This window comes from Pristiophorus japonicus, chromosome 8 (assembly GCF_044704955.1).
Source record: "Pristiophorus japonicus isolate sPriJap1 chromosome 8, sPriJap1.hap1, whole genome shotgun sequence".
In the NCBI taxonomy this organism is placed as follows: domain Eukaryota; kingdom Metazoa; phylum Chordata; class Chondrichthyes; family Pristiophoridae; genus Pristiophorus; species Pristiophorus japonicus.
Genome location: NC_091984.1, coordinates 133,775,891 through 133,802,386, shown reverse-complemented (window position 1 = coordinate 133,802,386; position 26,496 = coordinate 133,775,891). Strand labels below are relative to the sequence as shown.

At 46.4% G+C, this 26,496-nt stretch overlaps 1 long non-coding RNA gene across 1 annotated transcript; it reads left to right on the top strand.

The window, feature by feature from the left end:
• Nucleotides 1-220: 220 nt before the first annotated feature.
• LOC139268179 (uncharacterized) lies at nucleotides 221-25,837 on the top strand. The gene is made up of 3 exons (XR_011593982.1): nucleotides 221-365; nucleotides 24,187-24,350; nucleotides 25,636-25,837. It is a non-coding gene; the product is annotated as an uncharacterized lncRNA (long non-coding RNA).
• Nucleotides 25,838-26,496: the final 659 nt, after the last annotated feature.

The window sequence follows — 26,496 nt, the reverse complement described above, 5'->3', positions numbered from 1 at the left end:
GGCGAGTCCAGAGGATCAAATAGCAGTAGCTCGAAATCGCGCAACAGCTGCAACGACAAGGCAACACTGCACATCATCATCATCATGGGCGGTCCCTCGAACGAGGGTGACTTGCTTCCACATGAGTTCACAGATGAACACTGCACAGTGCTGGTACTGGCAACAGGTTGGTCAGCTCCTGAAAAGAGAAAAAGAATTGGCACAACATCTTCACTGGAAACACTTGACTTAGATTTTTCTCATCGCAGACATAGTTTATTCCGGACAAACCTAAAACAAAAGTTAAGGCAGCGGAGCGGGAGGAGCAGCGACAAGAGTAAGAGACAAAAGAATCGAAATCGAAGTGTGACATCACAGCCAAGCAGGTAAGCGATTGGCCGGTTGATCGGTGAGTATTTCTCTTTCTTTTGTTTAAAACCTTGGGCATTGGTGTAAGTTAGGAGCGGCAATTAAATAGATAGCCTGGAAGACCATATGTGCAGGAGGTGTCTCCAGCTGCACCAACTGGAGCTCCACGTTTTGGAGCTAGAGTGGCGGCTGGAGTCACTGCGGTGCATCCGCGAGACTGACAGCTATGTGGATAGAACGTTTCCAGAGGTGGTCACCCCGCAGCTTAAGAGTATGCAGGCAGAGAGGGAGTGGGTGACGAGGCAGGTAGTACAGGAGTCCCCTGACTCCATCTTGCTCTCCAACCGGTATTCTCTTCTGAGTACTGTTGGGGCGATGGTGCCTCTGGGTAGTGCAGCCAGAGCCAAGTCCACGGCACCACGGGTGGCTCAGCTACACAGGAGGGGAGGAAGAAGAATGGAAGAGCTTTAGTAGTAGGGGATTCAATAGTCCAGGGAGCAGGCAGGCGTTTCTGCGGCTGCAGACGTGACTCCAGGATGGTATGTTGCCTCTCTGGTGCCAGGATCAAGGATGTCATCGAGCGGCTGCAGGGCATTCTGGGGGGAGAGGGTAAACAGCCAAAGGTTGTGGTCCATATCAGGACCAATGACTTAGGTAGAAAGAGGGATGAGGTCCTGCAGGCAGAGCTTCGGGAGCTAGGAGAGAGATTAAAAAGCAGGACCTCAAAGTCACAAGCTAGCGAGTACAGGAATAGGATGATAGAGCAGATGAACGTGTGGCTGGAGAGATGGTGCAGGAGGGAGGGCTTTAGATTCCTGAGGCATTGGGACTGCTTCTGGGGGAGGTGGGACCTATACAGGCTGGACAGGTTGCACCTTAACAGAGCCGGGACCAATATCCTCACGGAGTGGGGAGGGAGTGGGGGGGGGGGCTTGGTAGGGGGATGGGAACCTGAGAATAGATTCATAGGGAGGGGAGTAAAGTTGGAATTGGAAAGCAAAAATGTAGAAAGTGAATTTGAAAGACAGAGGAAACAAGGGCTAGAAAGTAGGTAACAAGAAGGTCTGGCTATATTAAATGGAATATACTTCAATGCAAGGAGTATAGCAAATAAGGCAGATGAGCTGAGAGCACAGATAGACACTTGGGAGTAGGATATTATAGCTATTACAGAGACATGGCTAAAAGAGGGGCAGGTATGCAGCTCAACATTACGGTTACAGGATTTTTAGACGGGATAGAGAGGGGGGTACAAAGGGAGGGGGGGTCGCAGTATTGATTAAAGAAACTATTACAGCTGTGAGGAGGGATGATATGTTAGAGGGATCATCAAATGAGGCAATATGGGTTGAACATAAAAACAAAAAATGGACGATCACACTGCTGGGCATTTACTATAGACCCCCACACAGTGAGAGGGAGATAGAAGAGCAAATATGTAGGCACATTCCTGAGAAGTGCAAAAACTATCGGGCAGTAACAGTAGGAGATTTCAACTATCCTAATATTAACTGGGACAACATTAGTGTGAAGGACATAGAGGGTGCGGAATTCCTAAAATGGATTCAAGAGAACTTTTTTACCCAGCATGTAGCAAGCCCAACATGGGAGGGGGCGGTTCTAGATTTAGCTTTCAGGAATGAAGCTGGGCAGGTGGAAGGGGTATCAGTGGGAGAGCATTTAGTGAGCTAGTGATTAGAGTTCAGTTAGGTTTAAGGTAGTTATTGAAAAGGACAAGGTTAGACCAGGAATAAAAGTTCTAAATTGAGGAAAAGCCAACTTTGCTAAGCTGAGAGGTGATTTAGCCATAGTGGACTGGAAACAGTCACTGGAAGGTAAATCAGTGTCAGAGCAGTGGGAGGCATTCACGGAGGAGATCCGCAAGGTTCAGGCCAAATATGTGCCCTTAAAGAAAACGGATGGGACTAACAAATCTAGAGCCACCTGGATGTCTTGGGACATACAGGGTAGGATAAAGAAAAAAAGAGAAGCTTATGACAGATACTGAGGGCTAAATACTCTCGGAGTATAGAAAGTGCAGTGGTGAAATTAAAAAGGATATTAGAAAAGCAGAGACAGCATGAAAAATTCTTGGCAAGTAAAATCAAGGAAAACCCAAAGGTGATCCATAAATATATTAAGAGCAAAAGGATAACTAAAGAAAGGGTCATCATTATCATCATCATAGGCAGTCCCTCGGAATCGAGCAAAACTTGCTTCCACTCCTGAAGTGAGTTCTTTGGTGGCTGAACAGTCCAATACGAGAGCACAGACTCTGTCACAGGTGGGACAGATAATTGATGAGGGAAGGGGTGGGTGGGACTGGTTTGCCACAAACTCCTTCCGCTGCCTACGCTTAATTTTTGCACGCACTCAGCGTTGAGACTCGAGGTGCTCAGCGCCCTCCCAAATGCACTTTCTCCACTTAGGGCGGTTTTTGGCCAGGGACTCCCAGGTGTCAGTGGGGATGTCACACCTTATCGGGGAGGCTTTGAGGGTGTCCTGGTAATGTTTCCGCTGCCTACCTTTGGCTCGTTTGCTGTGAAGGAGCTCTGCGTAGAGCACTTGCTTTGGGAGTCTCGTGTCTGGCATGCGAACTATGTGGCCTGCCCAATAGAGCTGATCGAGTGTGGTCAGTGCTTCAATGCTGGGGATGTTAGCCTGGGCGAGTACGCTGATGTTGGTGCGCCTGTCCTCCCAGGGGATATGTAGGATCTTGCGGAGACATCGTTGGTGATATTTCTCCAGCGACTTGAGGTGTCTACTGTACATGGTCCCTGTCTCTGAGCCATACTGGAGGGCAGGTATTACTACAGCCCTGTAGACCATGAGCTTCGTGGCAGTTTGGAGGGCCTGGTCTTCAAACACTCCTTTCCTCAGGCAGCCGAAGGCTGCACTGGAGCACTGGAGGCGGTATTGGATCTCGTCATTGATGCCTGCTCCTGCTAAAGAAAGGGTAGGGCCTATTGGAGACCATAAGGGTAATCTGTGTGTGGAGGCGGAAGATGTGGGTATGGTTCTTAATGAATACTTCGCGTCTGTTTTCACAGAGAGGGGCGATGCAGACACTGCTATCAAGGAGGAGGAGTGTGAAATATTAGATGAAATAAACATACTGAGAGAGGAGGTATGAAGGGGTTTAGCAGCTTTGAAAGTGGATAAGTCTCCAGGCCCAGATGAAATGTATCCTAGGTTGTTAAGCGAAGCAAAAGAGGGAATAGCAAAGGCTTAGACCATCATTCTCCAATCCTCTCTGACTTCAGATGTGGTGCCAGAGGACTGGAGGACTGCTAATGTGGTACCATTGTTTAAGAAGGGAGAAAGGAATATGCCGAGTAATTACAGGCCAGTCAGCCTAACCTCAGTTGTGGGAAAATTATTGACAAAAATCCTGAAGGACATGATCAATCTACATTTAGAAAGACACGGGTTAACCAGGGACAGTCAGCACGGATTTATTCAGGGTAGATTGTGTCTGATGTAGTGTATATGGATTTTAGCAAAGCTTTCGATAAGGTCCCACATGGCAGACTGGTCAAAAAAATAAAACCCTGGGATCCAGGGCAAAGTGGCAAGTTGGATCCAAAATTGGCTCGGGGTAGGAAGCAAAGGGTAATGGTTGATGGGTGTTTTTGTGACCGGAAGGATGTTTCCAGTGTGGTTCCGCAGGGCTCAGTCGTAGGTCTCTTGCATTCTCGGGTGTACGTCAATGTTTTAGACTTGAATATAAGGGGTATGATTAAGAAGTTTGCAGCTGGTACAAAAATAGGCTGTGTGGTTGATAATGAAGAAGAAAGCTGCGGACTGCAGGAAGATATCAATCAACTGGTCAGGTGGGCAGAACAGTGGCAAATGGAATTTAATCTAGAGAAGTGTGAGGTAATGCATTTGGGGAGGGCTAACAAGAAAAGGGAATACACATTCAATGGTAGGACACTGAGAAGTGTAGAGGAACAAAGGGACCTGGGAGTGCATGTTCACAGAACCCTGAAGGCAGCAGGCCAGGTGGATAAGGTGGTTAAGAAGGCATATGGAATGCTTGCCTTTATTAGCCGAGGCATAGAATATAAGAGCAAGTGGCTGGAGGTGGGTGGGGTGGTTTGACCCATCCACCTCCACGGAGGTGTGTGGGGGGCCTGACCCATCCACCTCCATGGCACGAACCTGGTATTGCAGTACTTCCAGGAACGGTGCAGTGGCTCTAGGCCTTTTGGCTAAGAGCATTGGCGCAGAGTGATCCTTGATGTGTGCAAGGTGACCTCTGGCGTTTGTAATCTGACAAGATAATCTGACAAAGAATTGGAAAGATTGGGCAACGAAAAAAAAAAAGAAAAAAGAAAGAAAAGAAAAAAGTGGGTTATGCTTGAACTGTATAAAACACTGGTTAGGCCACAGCTGGAGTACTGTGTGCAGTTCTGGTCACCGTATTGCAGGAAGGACGTGATTGCACTGGAGAGGGTACAGAGGAAATTGACGAGGATGTTGCCGGGAGTGGAGAATCTTAGCTATGAGGACAGATTGGATAGGCTGGGTTTGTTTTCCTTGGAACAGAGGAGGCTGAGGAGAGACCTCATTGAGGTGTATAAAATTATGAGAGGCCTAGATATAGTGGATAGAAAGGGCCTAGTTCCCTTAGCAGAGGGGCCAACAACCAGGGGGCATAAATTTAAAGTAATTGGTAGAAGGTTTCGAGAGGATTTGAGGGGAAATTTCTTCACGCAGAGGGTTGTGGAGGTTTGGAACTCACTGCCTGAAAGGGTGGTAGAGGCAGAAACCCTCACCACATTTAAAAAGTACTTGGATGTGCACTTGAAGTGCCATAACCTGCAGGGTTACGGACCCAGAGCTGGAAAGTGGGATTAGGCTGGATGACCTCTTGTTGGCCAGCGCAGACACGATGGGCCAAAATGGCCTCCTTCCGTGCTGTAAACTTCTATGATTCTATGATACTTCTATGATTCTATGAAGCTGACTGTGATTCAAGCAGAAACAACATTTCTGCAGAACAGCAAGTATGAATAAAACACAACTAAAAAAAAAGGCTCGTGGAAAAAAAAAAATTCAGAGTGTGAGGGAGCCGCAGATCGGAGAATGAAAGAAAAAAAGACTTGCATTTATGTAGCGCCTTTCACGATCACCAGACGTCTCAAACTGCTTTACAGCCAATTAAATACTTTTTGGAAGTGTAGTCACTGTGGTAATGTAGGAAATACAGCAGCCAAATTGCGCACAGCAAGCTCCCATAAAGAGCAATGTGATACTGACCAGATAATCTGTTTTTGTTCTGTTGATTGAGGGATACGTATTGGCCCCAGAACACCCTGGAGAACTCCCCTGCTCTTATTTGAAATAGTACCATGGGATCTTTTAGATCCACCTGAGAGGGCAGACAGGTCCTCGGTTTAACATCTCATCCGAAAGGCGACACCTCCAACTTTGCAACGCTCTCTCAGTGCTGCACTGGAGTGTCAGTCTGGATTATGGGTTCAAGTCTCTGGAGTGTAACTTGAACCCACAACATTCGGACTCCGAGCTGAGGGTGCTACCCACAGAGTCACGGCTGACACAATGCACCACCTTACCAGAGGAGGCCGAGAAGAAGGCTGCCCATGGCTATGGAGCTGGGGACCCAGAGCTCATGGATGCTTGCTTTAAAAGAAGGATGTTCAAGGAACATCACATCTACATGGAACCTGTAAGGAAGCTGGGTTTTGGTTTACTAACAACATGCTGCTGAGGAACCAGGCAAATCCTTAATTCCCTCCTTTAAGTCCTTACTGGGTGTTTACCTCCCAACGTAGGTTGAATGGTGCCTGACTCATCTTATAACAACAGTTCAGATTTAATTTACGAACCCTTGGTTAAATCGCCCTCGAGCTACTGAGTGAATGAGTTCATTCTTTCTTGCCAAATCATCAAGGAAGAAGCCAAAACATAACTATCCGTAAACCACTGTTTATTGGTTACAAATTACAACTTCAAGTTAAGGTTGGGCACACGAATAGACAGACTAAAAGGAAATAAGAGGGGCAAAGAGAGATTATGAGAATAGGTTAGCAGCTAACATAAAAGGGAATCCAAAGGTCTTTTATAAACACTTCAACTGTAAAAGGAATCAAAGGAAGGGTGGGGTCGATTAAGAGCCAAAAAGGAGATCTTCTTGTGGAGGCAGAGGGCATGGCTGATGTACTAAATGAGTACCTTGCATCTGTCTTCACTAGAGAAGAGAATGCTGCCAATGCAGTAGTCAAGGAGTGGGTAGTAGCAATATTGGATAAGATAAAATAGATAAAGAGGAGGCACTCAAAAGGTTGGAAGTCCCGTCTTCCCCCTGCCCCCCCCACCCAGGCCTCCAGTCTTTCTCCCCCACTCACCCCCTCCCCACCTGCCAACCAGGCCTCCTTTCTTTCTCCCCTCCGCCCCACCCCACCTCAGGCCTCCTACCCTTCATCCCCCAGGCTTCCTATCCTGACCCCCCACCCCCCCGCCCTCCTATCCTCCCCCCTGCCCCAGCCAGGCATCCTATCCTCTCCCCGCAGCCCCCCCCCCTCCCCGCCCCGCCCAGGCCTCCTTTTCTTCCCCCCTAGGCCACCTATCCTCCCCCAGGCTTCCTATGCATCCCCCCGCCCCCCTCCCAGGGCTCCTATACTTCCCTCCACCCTCCCCAGGCCTACTCTCCCAGGACTCCTATCCTTCCCCCACCCCCGCCCAAGCCTCATCCTCCCCTCGCCCCCTCCAGGCCACCTATTCTCTCCCCTCACCACCCCCCCCTCCTCCCCTAGCCTCCCCGCAATCCCCTCCCAAGCCTTCTAATCTTCGCCCCCCCACCCCTCGGGCCTCTGACCCTTGCCCCCCCCCCCACCCAGCCCTTCCAAAGTTTCCGATCCTTCCCAGCTGGCCTCCGACCCGACCCCTGGCCTCCGAAGCTTGGGCTGGCACCAGCTCCACCCGGCTCCTCAGAAGGGGAAGTAAAAACAACTTTCCTGACTATTTTTTCAGTGGCTTCCAGGCCGCTGACGATCTGGAAAAACGAGATGGCACTTGCACGTCGCATACTCCACCTCATTTATCACGCGTTTTGCAGAAGGGTCCTGAATCAGGCGAACCAGGCCCACCGTAAAATTGAGTTTGAGACCCCTGCTGTCAACAGATTGTCCTGCAGTCTCCAGGAATTCGAGATTAATTTCCTGGACCATGCTTCGAGCAAAAACCCTGCATAAAAATCATTTTGGGCATTTAAAACAATGTAGGTTTTATCCCATTTTCTTTGATCGCTTTTGTTTATAAGTTAGAAAAATATGGGGGATGGGAAATAGAGATTGTTTGACTGGGCGGGATGGTTGCAAGCAGGTGGTCTTGTTCTGAAACCTCCAGGAATAAGAGTGGACAGCCCTAATGTTTTGCTGAGTGGGTGAAGTGACAATCGAGCAGACTGTTGTCCTGGATGGCGTCGAGCTTCTCGAGTGTTGTTACAGATGCACCCATCCCAGCAAGTGGAGATTATTCCATCGCACTCCTGACTTATGCCTTGTAGGTGGTGGACTTTGCACTTAAAGCTAAGCCAACTGGGAGTCACTTGCTGTGACTCTGATGAATTTTCAAGACCCATGAGTCTCAAGTAAGATCCATAAAATTGGCTTCAGCCCTCATCAAAAACTTTGTAGATTCTCCGCCCACTGCCTCAGCTGAACCAGAGCTCATCCAACCACAGATCCACCCAATCACAAAGACCATCTATTTTAGGGTTGCCAACTCTGGTTGGAGGCAGAGGTTTGATCATGTGACGTCCTGATCATATGACACTTGATCACATGACTTCTCCAAATGTTATTGTACTTCCATTATAAAGGTTGGATCCCCTGTACTTGAGTATTTGTGCTTGTGCTTTCGCACCAGCATAGAAACATAGAAAATAGGTGCAGGAGTTGGCCATTCGGCCCTTCTAGCCTGCACCGCCATTCAATAAGATCATGGCTGATCATTCACCTCAGTATCCCTTTCCTGCTTTCTCTCCATACCCCTTGATCCCTTTAGCCGCAATGGCCATATCTAGCTCCCTCTTGAATATATCCAATGAACTGGCATCAACAACTCTGCGGTAGGGAATTCCACAGGTTAACAACTCTCTGAGTGAAGAAGTTTCTCCTCATCTCAGTCCTAAATGGCTTACCCCTTAACCTTAGTCTGTGTCCCCTGGTTCTGGACTTCCCCAACATCGGGAATATTCTTCCTGCATCTAACCTGTCCAGTCCCGTCAGAATTTTATATGTTTCTATGAGATCTCCTCTCAGCCTTCTAAACTCCAGTGAATACAGGCCCAATCGATCCAGTCTCTCCTCATATGTCAGTCCTGCCATCTTGGGAATCAGTTTGGTGAACCTTCGCTGCACTCCCTCAATAGCAAGAACGTCCTTCCTCAGATTAGGAGACCAAAACTGAACACAATATTCCAGGTGAGGCCTCACCAAGGCACTGTACAACTGCAGCAAGACCTCCCTGCTCCTATACTCAAATCCCCTAGCTATGAAGGCCAACATACCATTTGCCGCCTTCACCGCCTACTGTACTTGCATGCCAACTTTCAATGACTGATGTACCATGACACCCAGGTCTCGTTGCACCTCCCCTTTTTCTAATCTGCCACCATTCAGATAATATTCTGCCTTCGTGTTTTTGCCCCCAAAGTGGATAACTTCACATTTATCCACATTATACTGCATCTGTCATGCATTTGCCCACTCACCTAACTTGTCCAAGTCACTCTGCAGCCTCTTAGCATCCTCCTCACAGCTCACAGTGCCACCCAGCTTAGTGTCATCTGCAAACTTGGAGATATTACACTCAATTCCTTAATCTAAATCATTAATGTATATTGTAAATAGCTGGGGTCCCAGCACTGAGCCCTGCGGCACCCCACTAGTCACTGCCTGCCATTCTGAAAAGGACCCGTTTATCCCGACTCTCTGCTTCCTGTCTGCCAACCAGTTCTCTATCCATGTCAATACATTATCCCCAATACCATGTGCTTTAATTTTGCACACCAATTTGTTGTGTGGGACCTTGTCAAAAGTTTTTTGAAAGTCCAAATGTACCACATCCTGTTTTTTTTTAAACGTATTCATTCACAGAATGTGGGCGGCGCTGGCAAGGCATGCATTTATTGCCCATCCCCAATTACCCATGAGAAGGTGGTGGTGAGCCACCTTCTTCAACCGCTACATTCCATGTACTGAAGGTAGTCCCACAGTGCTGCTACGTAGGGAGTTCCAGAATTTTGACCCAGCGACAATGAAAGAACGGTGATATATTTCCAAGTCAGGATGATGTGTGACTTGGAGGGGAACTTGGAGGTATTGGTGATTCCATGCACCTGCTGCCTTTGTCCTTCTAGGTGATAGAGGTTGCGGGTTTATGAGGTGCTGTCGAAGAACGCTTGGCAAGCTGCTGCAGTGCATCTTGTAGATGGTGCACACTGCAGCCACGGTGCACCGGTGGTGGAGGGAGTAATATTTAGGGCAGTGGGTGGTGTGCCAATCAAGTGGGTTGCTTTGTCCTGGATGGTGTCAAGCTTCCTAAATGTTGTTGGAGCTGCACTCATCCAGGCAAGTGGCAGTTATTCCATTACACTCCAGACTTGTGCCTTGTCGCTGGTGAAAAGGCTTTGGGGAGGCGGGAGGTGAGTCACTTGCCACAGTATACCCAACTTCTTACCTGCTCTTATAGCCACAGTATTTATGTGGCTGATCCAGTTCAATTTCCGGTCAATGGTGACTCCCAGGATGTTAATGGTGGGGAATTCGTCGATGGTAGCTGTAGCTGCAGTGAAATAGCTTGGCTAGAGGCATGGCTAGCTCTGGATCACAAGTCTTCAGCACGACAGCCGGGTGTTGTCGGGCCCAAAGCCTTTGCTGTATCCAGTGCGCTCAGCAGTTTCTTGTTATCACGTGGTGAATCGAATTGGCTGAAGATCAGCATCTGTGATAGTTGGGACCTTACAAGGAGGCCGCTATGGATCATCCACTTGGCACTTCTGGCTTCAGCCTTGTCTTTTGCACTCACATTCTCGGCACTGCCATCATTGAGGATGGGGATGTTCATGGTGCCTCCTCTTCCTATTGTTCAATTGTCCAGCATCATTCACAAATGGATGTGGCAGGACTGCAGAGCTTTGATCTGATCTGTTGCTAGTGGGATCACTTAGCTCTGTCTATAGCATGCTGCTTCCGCTGTTCCGCATACATGCCACCCAGTGTTGTAGATTCCCCAGGTTGGCAACTCATTTTTAGGTTCGGCTGGTGCTGCTCCTGGCATTTTCTTCTACACTCCTCATTGAACTAGGTCAGATGGTAATGAGACAGTAAAGGATATGCCGGGCCATGAGGCTGTGGTGTAATACAATTTTGCTGCCGCTGATGGCCCACAGTGCCTCATGGATGCCCAGTTTTGAGCTGCTAGATCTGTTCTGAATCTATCCCATTTAGCACGATGGTAGTGCCACACAATGCGATGGAGTGTGTCCTCAGTGCAAAGATGGGACTTCGTCTCATAAGAACATAAGAAGATAAGAATTAGGAACAGGAGTAGGCCATCTAGCCCCTCAAGCCTGCTCCGCCATTCAAAAAGATCATGGCTGATCTGGCTGTGGACTCAGCTCCACTTACCCGTCCGCTCCCCATAACCCTTAATTCCCTTATTGGTTAAAAATTTATCTATCTGTGATTTGAATACATTCAATGAGCTAGCCTCAACTGCTTCCTTGGGCAGAGAATTCCACATATTCACAACCCTCTGGGAGAAGAAATTCCTTCTCAACTCGGTTTTAAATTGGCTCCCCCGTATTTTGAGGCTGTGCCCCCTAGTTCTAGTCTCCCCGACTAGTGGAAACAACCTCTCTGCCTCTATCTTGTCTATCCCTTTCATTATTTTAAATATTTCTATAAGATCACCCCTCATCCTTCTGAACTCCAACGAGTAAAGACCCAGTCTACTCAATCTATCATCATAAGGTAACCCCCTCATCTCCGGAATCAGCCTAGTGAATCATCTCTGTACCCCCTCCAAAGCTAGTATATCCTTCCTTAAGTAAGGTGACCAAAACTGCACGCAATACTCCAGGTGCAGCCTCACCAATACCCTGAAACAGTTGAGGCAGGACCTCCCTGCTTTTGTACTCCATCCCTCTCGCAATGAAGGCCAACATTCCATTCGCCTTCCTGATTACCTGCTGCACCTGCAAACTAACTTTTTGGGATTCATGCACAAGGACCCCCAGGTCCCTCTGCACAGCAACATGTTGTAATTTCTCCCCATTCAAATAATATTCCCTTTGACAATTTTTTTTTCCAAGGTGGATGATCTCACATTTTCCTACATTGTATTCCATCTGCCAAACCTTAGCCCATTCGCTTAACCTATCTAAATCTCTTTGCAGCCTCTGTGTCCTCTACACAACCCGCTTCCCCACTAATCTTTGTGTCATCTGCAAATTTTGTTACACTACACTCTGTCCCCTCCTCCAGGTCATCTATGTATATTGTAAACAGTTGTGGTCCCAGCATCGATCCCTGTGGCACACCACTAACCACCGATTGCCAACCTGAAAAGGACCCATTTATCCCAACTCTCTGCTTTCTGTTAGCCAGCCAATTCTCTATCCATGCTAATACATTTCCGCTGACTCCGCGTACCTTTATCTTCTGCAGGGTACCTTTATCTTCTGCAGTCTCCACAAGGATTGTGTGGTGGTTGTTATGTCTTGAATAAAGAGTCAGACTAGATACAGCAAGCTCAAAGTAAGTGTGACCGTAGTCCTTTATTACAGATCTCACAGTGGCTCTCCAGCCTCCTTATATACAGGTGCTCCCAAGGGGTTGTGGGATCTCTTGGGACTCCAGGGGATAAGCCCTGTGGTAGTTAGACATGGTATTTACAGGTTTATATACATAACAACAGCCCCCCCCCCCCCCCGGCCAAAAGTCAATAGTTTAACTATTTATAATGTGAGTCGATCTGGGGCCTTCCTTTCCCTGGTTGATCGTCTCGGTGCCAATGCTGGTGTTGGTGAGTCGTTTGTTGGGCCTTCGCTGGGCTGCTGCGCAGCTGACCTTGCTGGACTGCTGGGGATGTTGAGTCTTGCTGGGTTACTGCAGGTGATGGGTTCTACTTCGTGGTCAACCACTGGGTCAGTTGCCACTTGTGTGTGTGTTAGAGGGTCGTAAAAGGTAGAGTCTTTTGTGGGTTGTTCTGGATAGTCCGTAAATCTGAGTTTGGTTTGGTCCAAGTGTTTTCTGCAGGTGAGTCCATTTGCGAGTTTGATCACAAACACCTTACTCCCCTCTTTGGCCACAACAGTGCCAGCAATCCACTTGGGACGTTGTCCATAGTTCAACACAAATACAGGATCATTTACTTCAATTTTGCGTAACACATTTGCGCGATCATGATATGTATTCTGTTGAAGCCGCCTGCTCTCTACCTGTTCATGTAGATCAGGGTAGACTAACGAGATCCTTGTCTTAAATGTCCTTTTCATGAGCAGTTCAGCGAGAGGGACCCCACTGAGCGAGTGGGGTCTAGTGCGGTAACTAAGCAGGACTCGGGATAAGTGAGTCTTGAAAGGGGTAAGCCTTCAGTTACCCTTTTCAAGCTCTGTTTGATTGTTTGAACTGCTCGTTCTGCCTGACCGTTGGACGCTGGCTTAAACGGGGCAGACGTGACATGTTTGACCCCATTGCGGGTCATGAACTCCTTGAATTTGGCACTGGTAAAGCATGGCACATTGTCACTTACAAGTACATCAGGCAGGCCGTGCATGGCAAACATGGCCCGTAGGCTTTCAATGGTGGCAGTGGACGTGCTTGCCGACATTATCACACATTTAATCCATTTGGAGTACGCATCTACAACCACTAAAAACATTTTTCCCAAGAATGGGCCTGCATAGTCGACATGAACCCTAGACCACGGTTTGGAGGGCCAGGACTAGAAATTTAGTGGCGCCTCCCTGGGTGCATTGCTTAACTGAGAACATGTATTACATTTGTGCACACAGGATTCCAAGTCTGCATTAATACCAGGCCACCACACGTGGGATCTGGCTATCGCTTTCATCATTAAAATGCCTGGGTGGGTACTGTGGAGATCACTAATGAAAGTGTCCCTGCCCTTTTTTGGCACAAGTACCCGATTACCCCATAGGAGGTAGTCTGCCTGTATAGACATTTCATCTTTGTGCCGCTGGTATGGCTTTATTTCTTCCTGCATCTCTAACGGGACATGAGACCAACTCCCATGAAGCGCACAGTTTTTTACTAAGGACAGTAAGGGTCCTGGCTCGTGCAGGTTCTAATCTGTCGGGCTGTAACAGGTGATTGCTCACTCTCAAATGCTTCCATTACCATAACTAAATCTGCAGGCTGTGCCATCTCCACTCCGGTGGTGGGCAATGACAGCCAACTGAGAGCATTGGCACAGTTTTCGGTGCCTGGCTTGTGGCGGATGCGGACGACGTGAGCGCCCATCTCTGGATGCAGGCCAGTGCATTCGTATTTATCCCCTTATTTTCAGTAAAGAGGGATATAAGCAGCTTATGGTCAGTTTCCAATTCAAATTTGAGCCCGAACAGATATTGATGCATTTTCTTTACCCTTTAAACACATGCTAACGCTTCTTTTTCGATCATACTGTAGGCCCTTTCGGCCTTAGACAGACTTCTGGATGCATAAGCAATCGATTGCAATTTCCCAAATTCATTAGCTTGTTGCAGTACACACCCGATCCCGTACGATAACGCATCACATGCAAGTACCAAACATTTACAACACAAGCAAGTTGTTTGAACATAATAGCTTCCTAGCTTTCTCAAAGGGATTTTCTTTGCTTTTACGCCATACTTATTCATCTCCTTTACGCATAAAGAGTGCAGGGGTTCTAACAATGTGCTAAGACCAGGTAAGAAGTTACCAAAATAGTTCAGGAGTCCTAGAAACAACCGCAGCTCCATCACGTTCTGTGGTCTCGGTGTATTCTTGATTGCCTCCGTCTTCGAATCGGTGGGCCTGATGCCGTCCGCCGCGATTCTTCTCCCCAGGAACTCAAGGCGCCAGGAAAACACACTTCGGGCGTTTTAGCCTGAGCCCCACACGATTAAGCCGGCTAAGAACCTCCTCCAGGTTTTGCAGGTGCTCGACGGTGTCCCGACCTGTAACCAAGATGTCATGCTGGAAGGCCACGGTGCGCGAGACCGACTTCTGCAAGCTTTCCATGTTTCTCTGGAATATCGCCGCGGCCGATCGAATCCCAAATGGGTATCTGTTGTAAATGAAGAGACCTTTGTGTATGTTGATGCAGGTGATGCCTTTAGAAGATTCCTCCAGCTCCTGCGTCATGTAGGCCGAAGTCAAGTCCAGCTTCGTGAACGTTTTCCTTCCCGCCAGCGTCACAAATAGGCCGTCTGCCTTTGGTAGCGGGTATTGATCCTGCAGTGAGAAACGATTGATAGTTACTTTATAATCACCACAGATTCTGACGGTGCCATCTCCCGTGAGGACTGGAACAATCGGACTGGCCCACTCATTGAATTCAATCGGCGAAATGATGCTCTCTCGTTGCATCCTGTCCAGCTCGATCTCCACCCTCTCACTCATTATATAAGATACCGCTCTCACCTTGTGATGGATGGATCGTGCCCCTGGAATCAAATGGATCTGCACTTTTGCTCCTTGGAACTTCCTGATGCCTGGTTCGAACAGCTTAGGACCTGGGCACATGAGGTGTCGTCGACGGACGAGAGCGCTCGGACGTCGTCCCAGTTCCAGCGTATCTTTCCCAGCCAGCTCCTGCCAAAAAGCGTGGGGCCATCGCCCGCTACCACCCAGAATGGTAACTCGTGCACCGCTCCATCGTAGGAGACCTTTATGGTAGCACTGCCAATTACGGTAATCAGTTCCTCTGTGTACGTTCTAAGTTTGGTACGAACGGGAGTCAGGATGGGCCTTGAAGCCTTGTTGCACCACAACTTATCGAAAGTCTTTTTGTTCATTATGGACTGGCTTGCACCTGTGTCCAGCTCCATGGACACCGGGAGTTCATTTAATTCAACCTTCAGCATTATCAGGGGACACATTGTGGTAAATGTGTGCACCCCATATATCTCTACCTCCTCGGTCTGAAGCTCTGGTTCGTTATGGTCCACCGTGGATCTGTCCTCCTCTGCAACATGGTGGTTTGCAGGATGAGCAGGGTTTGTAGCTCGCCTGCACATGCATTGGAGGTGTCCCATTGTTCCACAGCCCTTGCAAACATATCCTTTCAAGCAGCATAAATGGAAACGATGATTACCCCCGCAGTGCCAACAAGGTGTTAATGGCCTTGTATTCACCACCCTTGATGGCGAACTCTGAGTTATCTGCGGATGTGCAGCTACTGGCATGTAAGTCCTACCCTGTACATTTTGATTCAAAAACAACATTGCTTTGTTCACAGTACTTGTAGTAGCACTAGTGTTCTGGGAAATTTGTTTGGTATTGTCACTGGTGGAGATAAACACCTGGGCTATCGCTATGGCTTTACTCAAGGTTGGGTCTCTACAGTCAAAAGTTTGCGAAGTATTACTTCATGGCCAATACCAAGTACAAAGAAGTCCCTGAGCATATGTGCCATGTGTCCTACAAATTCGCAATGTTCTGCTCGCCACTTCCTGGCCTTCAGACCTCTTGTACGTGTAGAACCAATATCTCGCCATCAGAATGCTTTCTTTCAGGTTTAGATGCTCCCGGACCGGTGTGCACAACTCGTCGTATGACTTGTCTGTGGGTTTCGCTGGAGCAAGCAGGTTTTCATGAGGCCATACGTTGGCCCGCGAACAATGAGGAGGATCACCCTTCGTTTGGTAGCATTCGCTTCTCCTTCCAGCTCGTTAGCCATGAAGTAAACATAGAAACATAGAAACATAGAAAATAGGTGCAGGAGTAGGCCATTCGGCCCTTCGAGCCTGCACTGCCATTCAATGAGTTCATGGCTGAACATGCAACTTCAGTACCCCATTCCTGCTTTCTCGCCATACCCCTTGATCCCCCTAGTAGTAAGGATTACATCTAACTCCTTTTTGAATATATTTAGTGAATTGGCCTCAACGACTTTCTGTGGTAGAGAATTCCACAGGTTCACCACTCTCTGGGTGAAGAAGTTTCTCCTCATCTCGGTCCTAAATGGCTTACCCCTTATCCTTAGACTGTGACCCCTGGTTCTGGACTTCTCCAACATTGGGAACATTCTTCCTGCATCTAACCTGTCTAAACCCATCAGAATTTTAAACGTTTCTATGAGATCCCCTCTCATTCTTCTGAACTCCAGTGAATACAAGCCCAGTTGATCCAGTTTTTCTTGATATGTCAGTCCTGCCATCCCGGGAATCAGTCTGGTGAATCTTCGCTGCACTCCCTCAATAGCAAGAATGTCCTTCCTCAAGTTAGGAGACCAAAACTGTACACAATACTCCAGGTATGGCCTCACCAAGGCCCTGTACAACTGTAGTAACACCTCCCTGCCCTTGTACTCAAATCCCCTCGCTATGAAGGCCAACATGCAATTTGCTTTCTTAACCGCCTGCTGTACCTACATGCCAACCTTCAATGACTGATATACCATGACACCCAGGTCTCGTTGCACCTCCCCTTTTCCTAATCTGTCACCATTCAGATAATAGTCTGTCTCTCTGTTTTTACCACCAAAGTGGATAACCTCACATTTGTCCACATTATACTTCATCTGCCATGCATTTGCCCACTCACCTAACCTATCCAAGTCACCCTGCAGCCTCATAGCATCCTCCTCGCAGCTCACACTGCCACCCAACTCCGCAAATTTGGAGATACTACATATAATCCCCTCGTCTAAATCATTAATGTCAAGTATTGGTTAAGTCGCTCCGCAAAGGTTTCCCAATCATCTCCCTCCAAAAATTTCTCCAGGATGCCCACCGTTCTCTGCAATGTTGCACTGGGGTTCATCATCTGTATCTCGTCGTAGTTGTTATGTATTGAATAAAGAGTCAGACTAGATATTGCAAGCTCAAGGTAAGTGTGACCGTAGTCCTTTATTGCAGATCTCAGAGTGACTCTCCAGCCTGTGAGGCCTCCTTTTATACAGGTGATCCCAAGGGATTATGGGATCCCTTGGGACTCCAGGGGATAAGCCCTCTGGTGGTTAGACATGGTATTTACAGGTTTGCATACATAACAGTGGTCACGGCTATCTCTACTGTCATGGAAAGATTGGTGAGTGTTCGAATAAAATTGAACATGGAGAAAATAAATAACCAGGGAATGAATATAGTAATGTACTCAGAGGTTTGTGACTCCTTGGACAATGTTACGTTTTAACCTCTTTAAGGTACAGATATAAATACTAATGTACTGAGAGGTCTTGTAATACATTGGTCATTGTTCAATTTTAAACCACATTAACAAGCAAATACCCTTGATCAGATAACCTTTGTAAAAACAGAAATTGTGCAAAAACAGCTGCAACGCATTATAGGTAACAACCAATGGCAGTTGAGCATGATGCATATGCACAATGGGAAACTAATCAACAGTAATTATGTACTTATCGGATAAAACAGTATAAAATGTGCGCGAAATGTATTGCACATCGAAGATCCGTTCTCAGAGGTTTGAGAAGTGAGATGCTTCCCCTGCTGGCTTGAATAAAATCCGTGTTCTTACTTATCTGAGGTGTCCACCTGCTGATTCCAGGTCAAATAGTAGTGGAGTTTTTATAGCAATTACTCCACTCTTACAATTGGCGCTGCGAGCAGGGTACAGAGTCCATTTAACCAGGTATGATGTGGAAGTTGTTGGGGTGAGTACACATTTAATATACCACCTACAAGTTAGAACTACCACATGCCCAGTGATGCGGAATAATCTGTAATAAAGAACAAATGGACCCGGATTACAGAAGCCAAGGAACTTGGCAAATGATGCTTAAAGGGTTGACGGTGGATAGGCAATGGCAAACATTTAAAGATCACATGGATGAACTTCAACAATTGTACATCCCTGTCTGGAGTAAAAATAAAACGGGGAAAATGGCTCAACTGTGGCTAACAAGGGAAATTAAGGATAGTATTAAATCCAAGGAAGAGGCATATAAATTGGCCAGTAAAAGCAACAAACCTGAGGACTGGGAGAAATTTAGAATTCAGCAGAGGAGGACAAAGGGTTTAATTAAGAGCGGAAAAGTAGAGTACAAGAAGAAGCTTGCCAGGAACATAAAAACTGACTACCAAAGCTTCTATAGATATGTGAAGAGAAAAAGATTAGTGAAAACAAACGTAGGACCCTTGCAGTCAGATTCAAGTGACTTTATAATGCGGAACAAAGAAATGGCAGACCAATTGAACAAATACTTTGGTTCTGTCTTCACGAAGGAAGACACAAATAACCTTCTGGAAGTACTAGAGGACCGAGGGTCTAGTGAGAAGGAGTAACTGAAGGATATCGTTATTCGGTGGGAAATTGTGTTAGAGAAATTGATGCGATTGAAGGCCAATAAATCCCCGGGGCCTGAGAGTCTGCATCCCAGAGTACTTAAGGCAGTGGCCCTAGAAATAGTGGATGCATTGGTGATCATTTTCCAACAGTCTATCGACTCTGGATCAGTTCCTATGGACTGGAGGGTAGCTAATGTAACACCACTTTTTAAAAAGGGAGGGAGAGAGAAAGCGGGTAATTATAGACCGGTTAGCATGACATCAGTAGTGGGTAAAATGTTGCAATCAATTATTAAGGATGAAATAGCAGCGCATTTGGAAAGCAGTGACAGGATCAGTCCAAGTCAGCATGGATTTATGAAGGGGAAATCATGCTTGTCAAATTTTCTGGAATTTTTTGAGGATGTAACTAGTAGAGTGGACAAGGGAGAACCAGTGGATGTGGTGTATTTGGACTTTCAAAGGCTTTTGACAAGGTTCCACACAAGAGATTAGTGTGCAAAATCAAAGCACATGGTATTGGGGGTAATATACTGACGTGGATAGAGAACTGGTTGGCAGACAGGAAGCAGAGAGTCGGGATAAACGGGTCCTTTTCAGAATGGCAGGCAGTGACTAGTGGAGTGCCGCAGGGCTCAGTGCTGGGACCCCAGCTCTTTACAATATACATCAATGATTTGGATGAAGGAATTGAGTGTAATATCTCCAAGTTTGAAGATGACACTAAACCGGGTGGCGGTGTGAGGAGGACGCTAGGAGGCTGCAGGGTGACTTGGACAAGTTAGGTGAGTGGGCAAATGCATGGCAGATGCAGTATAATGTGGATAAATGTGAGGTTATCCACTTTGGTGGCAAAAACAAGAAGACAGAATATTATCTGAATGGCGGCAGATTAGGAAAAGGGGAGGTGCAACAAGACCTGGGTGTCATGGTACATCAGTCATTGAAAGTTGGCATACAGGTACAGCAGGCGGTGAAGAAGGCAAATGGTATGTTGGCCTTCATAGCTAGGGGTTTTGAGTATAGGAGCAGGGCGGTCTTACTGCAGTTGTATAGAGCCTTGGTGAGGCCTCACCTGGAATATTGTGTTTAGTTTTGGTCCCCTAATCTGAGGAAGAACATTCTTGCTATTGAGGGAGTGCAGCGAAGGTTCACCAGATTGATTCCCGGGATGGCAGGACTGACATATGAGGAGAGACTGGATCAACTGGGCCTTTATACATTGGAGTTTAGAAGGCTGAGAGGGGATCTCATAGAAACATATAAAATTCTGACGGGACTGGACAGATTAGATGCGGGAAGAATGTTCCCGATGTTGGGGAAGTCCAGAACCAGAGGACACAGTCTAAGGATAAGGGGTAGGCCATTTAGGACTGAGATGAGGAGAAACTTCTTCACTCAGAGAGTTGTTAACCTGTGGAATTACCTGCTGCAGAGAGTTGTTGATGCCAGTTCATTGGATATATTCAAGAGGGAGTTAGATGTGGCCCTTGCGGCTAAGGGGTATGGAGAGAAAGCAGGAAAGGGGTACTGAGGGAATGATCAACCATGATCTTATTGAATGGTGGTGCAGGCTCAAAGGGCCGATTGGCCTACTCCTGCACCTATTTTCTATGTTTCTATGAAGAAGTAAGGCACAGGGTATGAGTAGGTCTGTGCACGAGAGTTAGGGAAACCACGGCATAATCGTAAATACGAGCGGGTTAAAAAAGTGATGTGTGATCGGGTACAAGATTAACCTGCTAGAACATACTTGGCAACTTCATAAGCATGGCCAAAGAATATGATTGGGGCCCGAAGGGTCTCTGGAGAATATAATATCAGTAGAATGTAAAAAAGTAATTAAGGGATTGAAAGAAAAAGGGTGGAACCAGATGACTGCCCATCGTGACAGATAAAGTGATGGGAATGCAAACAAAAAGACAAAATAGAGAAAGCCCACCTAATCGTCCTAGCCTGTTACCGAGAACAAACAAAAAAACGGCAAGGTTAGAACAAACTAATAAAGATTTGCAAAGTAAGATAAAATCCTTGGAAAATAGAATAGAAAACCTCAAGGAAGTAAAATGTGCATCAATAACCGTGCCCAGAGAACTCCCTCCACCTCCACCCGCACAAAACATATACCCAAGTTTAGAGGAGTTGCGAGAACAATTGAAACAGTCCTATGATCCAGAGCGGAACGAATTAGCCGAGGAAGCTAGAGATCATGAGGACGAGGGTGACTGGCCACCACCATATCAAGGGGATACGGTGCATATGGCCCCAGTAAGAACAATAACGGTGCCCACTAGAGGAAATAACCCGGCAGTTATAACAATCCAAGAAGTTCCGTTGCCACCACCAGAAAGACAAGCCCTACTTAAGGATCTACCAACCCCTAAAACAAATAGCGAAAATATTGGATTTTGGGATGCGGTGGGAACTATGACAAAAGTGCATAACATAACCCTAGGTGACGTACACGGCCTAGTAAAGAGAAAGTGTGGTCCGGTAAATTGGCTAAAAACAACGCAAGGGGTTAGGGATGGAAGATGGCAAACATGGGGGCCACTAGGGACGGGTAAACCTGGCCGAATCGGAGTTCTCCGACAAGGTATGAGAAATTGTTGGGGCCGTCCAAAACCAAATTGCTCTAAAATAATGTGAGTGACACAGGGAAGTATACGGGAATATATGGAAAGGAAGTATTCAGAAAACAGGGACAGTTCCGGAATACCCAATCCCGATAGGGACGATGATTGTTTTGTAAAAATGTTGAAGGATTAAGTGAAGCCCACCAGAAAGTACAAAACCAGGACACATGCTCTCCATATTACCGACATCACAAGATGAGGGATTAAAAGTAAACCTAAAGAAAGTGCAGATGGGAAAAGCAGAAGTCACTTATTTGGGATACATCATAACCACGGGAAAAAAGGAAATGCCACAGGATAGGAAACCAGCTATCCAGCAAATGCCTCGACCAGGAACCATAAAAGGTGTTATGTATGCATGTTAATGTATGTACTGTAACACCTGACCACTGAATGTACCTTCACCCTGTATACACCAAACCTGTACCACTAGAGGGTGCTGCTCCTGGAGACCTAAGGGTCACCTGTACACTGCAGGTAACCAAGTATAAAAGTAAGCTCTCCTCTTGGTGTCCTCACTCTAGGAGCTGCAATAAAGGACTGAGGTTACAACTGTTCAAGTACTATACCCTCGCCTCGTGGAGTCGTTATTAGAGTGCTTGCATATACCACAAAAGGGGTGCGCCAAGTGCTTGGGTTATTCAATTACTGAGGGAATTTTATCCCAGACTATGCTAAACAGGCCCAACCAATACAGGATCTAACTAAGGGAGGTAAACCCTTCCACTCTCCCATAGAATGGGGACCAGAACAAGAAAAGGCTTTTAGAAATTTGAAGAAATGTTCAAACTCCAGCGCTCGGATTACCTGATCAGAGAAAGCCGTTTAATATATACCATCATCCAGACGGTAATCGCTATAATGCAGCAGTGACCCAAGCCCATGGATATAGACAAAGGCCAGTAGCCTACTATTCCATCCGACAATCGCTGGTAGCGGCAGGATTATCCAGGTATGTAGCCGCTTCAGATTGTGCAGCATGGGCGGTAAAAATCAGTGAACCAGTAGTAATGTTGGAAGAAGTCATACTACACCCTCCCCATACCCTGGTGGAGTTATTAAACACAGGGAAGTTACGGACAGTATCCGACGCCCGCCGAGCAAGATGGCAAGCAATCTTATCGCCCCCCCCCGGAGGGTCAGTAAAAATAGTCAGAAATATAGGAATAAACCCAGCCTGCGGAATAAACAATGAGTGAGTAATACATGAATGTAGCAGTGAAGGAGAGGAGGAAAGCAATTTGTTAAAAGAGGAAGCCCTCCAAGGGGAGGTCTGTAACCTATATGTAGATGGTTCTGGAGATATATGGACGGAAAACCAAGAACCGGATGGGCAGTAGTAGATGAGGAAGGAAAGACAAGGAACAAAGGATCACTAGCGGGACACATGGCAGCCCAAGTGGCCGAATTAGTAGCACTCTCGGAAGCCTTAACATTATCAGAGGGGAAAAGGAGAAATATTTATACTGACAGCAACTATGCCTTTGGAGTAATACATGATTACATGAAAGCATGGAGTAAACAAGTTTATGTCACATCAGGAGGAGGTCCCATACAACACAAACAGATAGTAAAAAACTTAGTACAAACCTCCCAATTACCCCAAGAAGGTGCAGTGATAAAAATTAAAGCTCACCGTAAAATTGAGGACCAACATCAGGAAGGAAATGCCCACACAGATAAAGCAGCCAAACAAGTAGCAGAGGAAAAATTTACAGTTTGGTAATAATAGACCAATTCACGAGATGGGTAGAAGCTTTTGCAACTAAAAATTGTACGGCGGACACGGTGGCTAGAATATTAGCAGAAGAGGTAATACCGAGATGGGGATTGCCATTACAAATAGATTCGGATCAAAGGACCCACTTTACTGGGAAAGTAATGAAACAGGCGTGTGAATGTACGACATAAATTCCACATCCCTTACCACCCCAAGTCCTCTGTCATGGTAGAACGGATGAATAGGACTCTCAAGTTGGCTCTAGCCAAAGTGATAGCAGAGACAGGACGAGGGTGGGCGGATGTGTTGCCCCTGATCTTAATGAAGTTACGAGCCGCATCTAACAGTACCACTGGACTGACTCCTTTCGAACTAATGACAGGACGAACAATGCGACTGCCAGAAGTGTTCGTGACCGGAAGCAAAGACATAGGGCCTTTTCAAGATAAAATTAGGAGATAATTACGAGACTATGTATTCAACTCCCGTGTGATGGCTGGTGTGCAACGGCCACCACACGTTTAAAAACTCCACGCACAGGCATCTTCCACCCTTCAGGATGTAGTTCGGGACCTGGAATATTAGGTCCTTCATTGAAACACCTGTGAACTGATCCTTTTTTGGCATGGAAGCAAGTCATCCTCGTTTCGAGGGACCACCTATGATGATGATGATGTACTCAACTACATGACCTAAAGGGACAAGCGAGAGACCAACAATTAATAAAGGACTGTGAAGCCCAATACCAAAAACAAGGGATAAATATCCCAACAATAGGAGATAAAGTTATGGGAAAAATAAACCCAGAAAAAACAGGCATGTCACCCCGATGGAAAAAGGACCGTATGAGGTAATAATGATGAGCGATACATGCGCCTGCATAGACACTCGAGATGGGGGTAAGCGGAAACATTCACAATTAAAGCGATACACATGATAAGATGCCTAATGAACCGGTGACGACCAGGAATTTATGTATTTTACAGATGTTGGTTCATTTCGGGAATATTAACGATGCCCGACCAAAGCGTGGATGCAGCTTTTGATAAAAAAGGGAAGATGGACTGAACCAAGGAAAGGCACCACTTTGAAAGTGGTACCCAGCGTTGAGTGTGGAACGGACTTTATAATTTACACCAACATCAATCAGGTATATCAGTTATCCTATGCAGACTCTGGTGGGTCCCAATTAGGAATAGAGATTGGGATACTGATGACAGCTACTCCAACTGGGATATGAAAACCGTGCTAGCAATCTGGACCCGCCCATATTACTTAAAATTAACTGATGAGCAAAAAATACAGGTTATGGGGTACTATGTATCAGGGGGTAACCATTAAGTGTGGAGACTCCCATGCGAGGGAAGTACCCAGACCCCAACAGCAGATTGGGAGGTATACCGAAGGGAGCCATTGCAGCAGTCCCGAGGAGGACTACCGAATGATGCAGGGAACCACAACCCTAACCACTACAACCACAACCTCTGCACCCCCATCATGCCCTAAGGTAACCCTGGGAGCAATAGGTGGTCTGATGATGGAAAGGGTAGAACAAAAAATATTCTTTGGAGTGGATCACAAGGTCATTAAAATATTCCTTAATTTGTCTGATTTAACGCTCCCTTATCAATGCGGACAGAGGCACATAGACCTCGATAAAAATTTGATACAAAGATTGCTTGAAGGATCAGACTCTAAAACATTGACGTTTAAGGTAAATAAGAAAGCTAGTAAAATGCGTACATGGCAGAAACGGGGAATATTAGAAACATTAGGAACAGGGTATGCAGCAGGGATGGTTACAGTAAATACGATAGATATAGAAGGGGTATCACAAGGGGTACATGAGTTACGAGAAACCATGAAGAAACTATTGTTGGAGGGCGAGCAAGCCACCAAGGAACTGACTAGCCTAGGGACTAGAACTGGAAAAGAGCTGCTTCCCATCACTCGTATACTAGAAAACCATGCGAAACCGTTAAATTTGGTCAATCATGATGCACAAAATATAAATAAAACAATGGAGACACAATTTGTGTGGAGTGGTTATGGAGCCTGTTTGCTATCCACCACAACATACAATTTAGGACAGATAGAGAATGGTCAAATATCCGATTGTATAACTAACAAGGTTTTTAAGGAGTGGACCATGAGTAAAAATGAAACTGATGCTTGTGAATATAGAAAAAGCAATCATGTATGGACATCACAGAGGAAATGTGTGGCGTCACATGATGGGGTTTTTCGTAGATGTCCCACAATATGACCTTCAACAGGGATATGATTTATGTTATGTAAACAACATAGGAGAGATAAAAAGAATGCACTACCATGGCACACCAATGTATGTGATAAAAGAGGGTAACTCTACCACGGGTGTACTAATCCTGAATTGTTAAAAAGATAATAACATTATTTTGTGCCCGGATGCGAAGCCAGGAAACCAAGCTGAATGCGGAATTGGAAGAACCGGAGGATGCGTAGTGAGGGTCACACCACTAACAATCGATGTACCTACGACACTGGCCAGACGAGGGTCCAGAGAATCATGTGTGAGCACGACCACCCAACATTTGACACTGACAGAAGGCATTCGATGTAATGAATCCACATCCAATTTCTGCATGAACGTGAGCGTGAGGACCACGTTAGACGGATATACCCTCCATCCCAGGCTGAAGAGGGAGACACTCAGCAGTACCACCAACGATTTGAAGAACAGTTATAGAGGTTTCGAAGAGCCCCAGGGGAAACCTATCCCTGATGTCAAGGAGAATTTAACCTCACTACGCAAGGACATAGCAGAGCAACAAGTACGATATGTGATGAAGGAAATCGACCAACTACAAGAGAAGACAAGGAAGACCCTGGCTAGTATACCATGGTAACGGATATGGAACTGGGGAACTAGTGTTCAAATACACCCCTGGATAAGAATAATATCACACATAGTGGTAGCTGTGCAAATGCTCGTAACGATGATTTTGCTGATTGAAGGTTGTATGAGACGTAGACGCCGCATGAACAGACGACTTATAAAACAATTAAAGCATTCCCGGTCAGAAAACCAATCTTTAATTACAGACAAATCTGAACCACCTAAACACCTAGTCTAGGAATAGGGGCTTGATTGATGGTCCTGAAGTATAGGTTGGCCACCTGAAACCGATGGACCAACAACTCGTCACCATTCCAGGAATATTGGCCTACCTTGGGACAAGTTTGCCAGGGGCCAAAAGGGGGGATTGTTAGAATAAAATTGAATATGGAGAAAATAAATAACCAGGGAATGAATA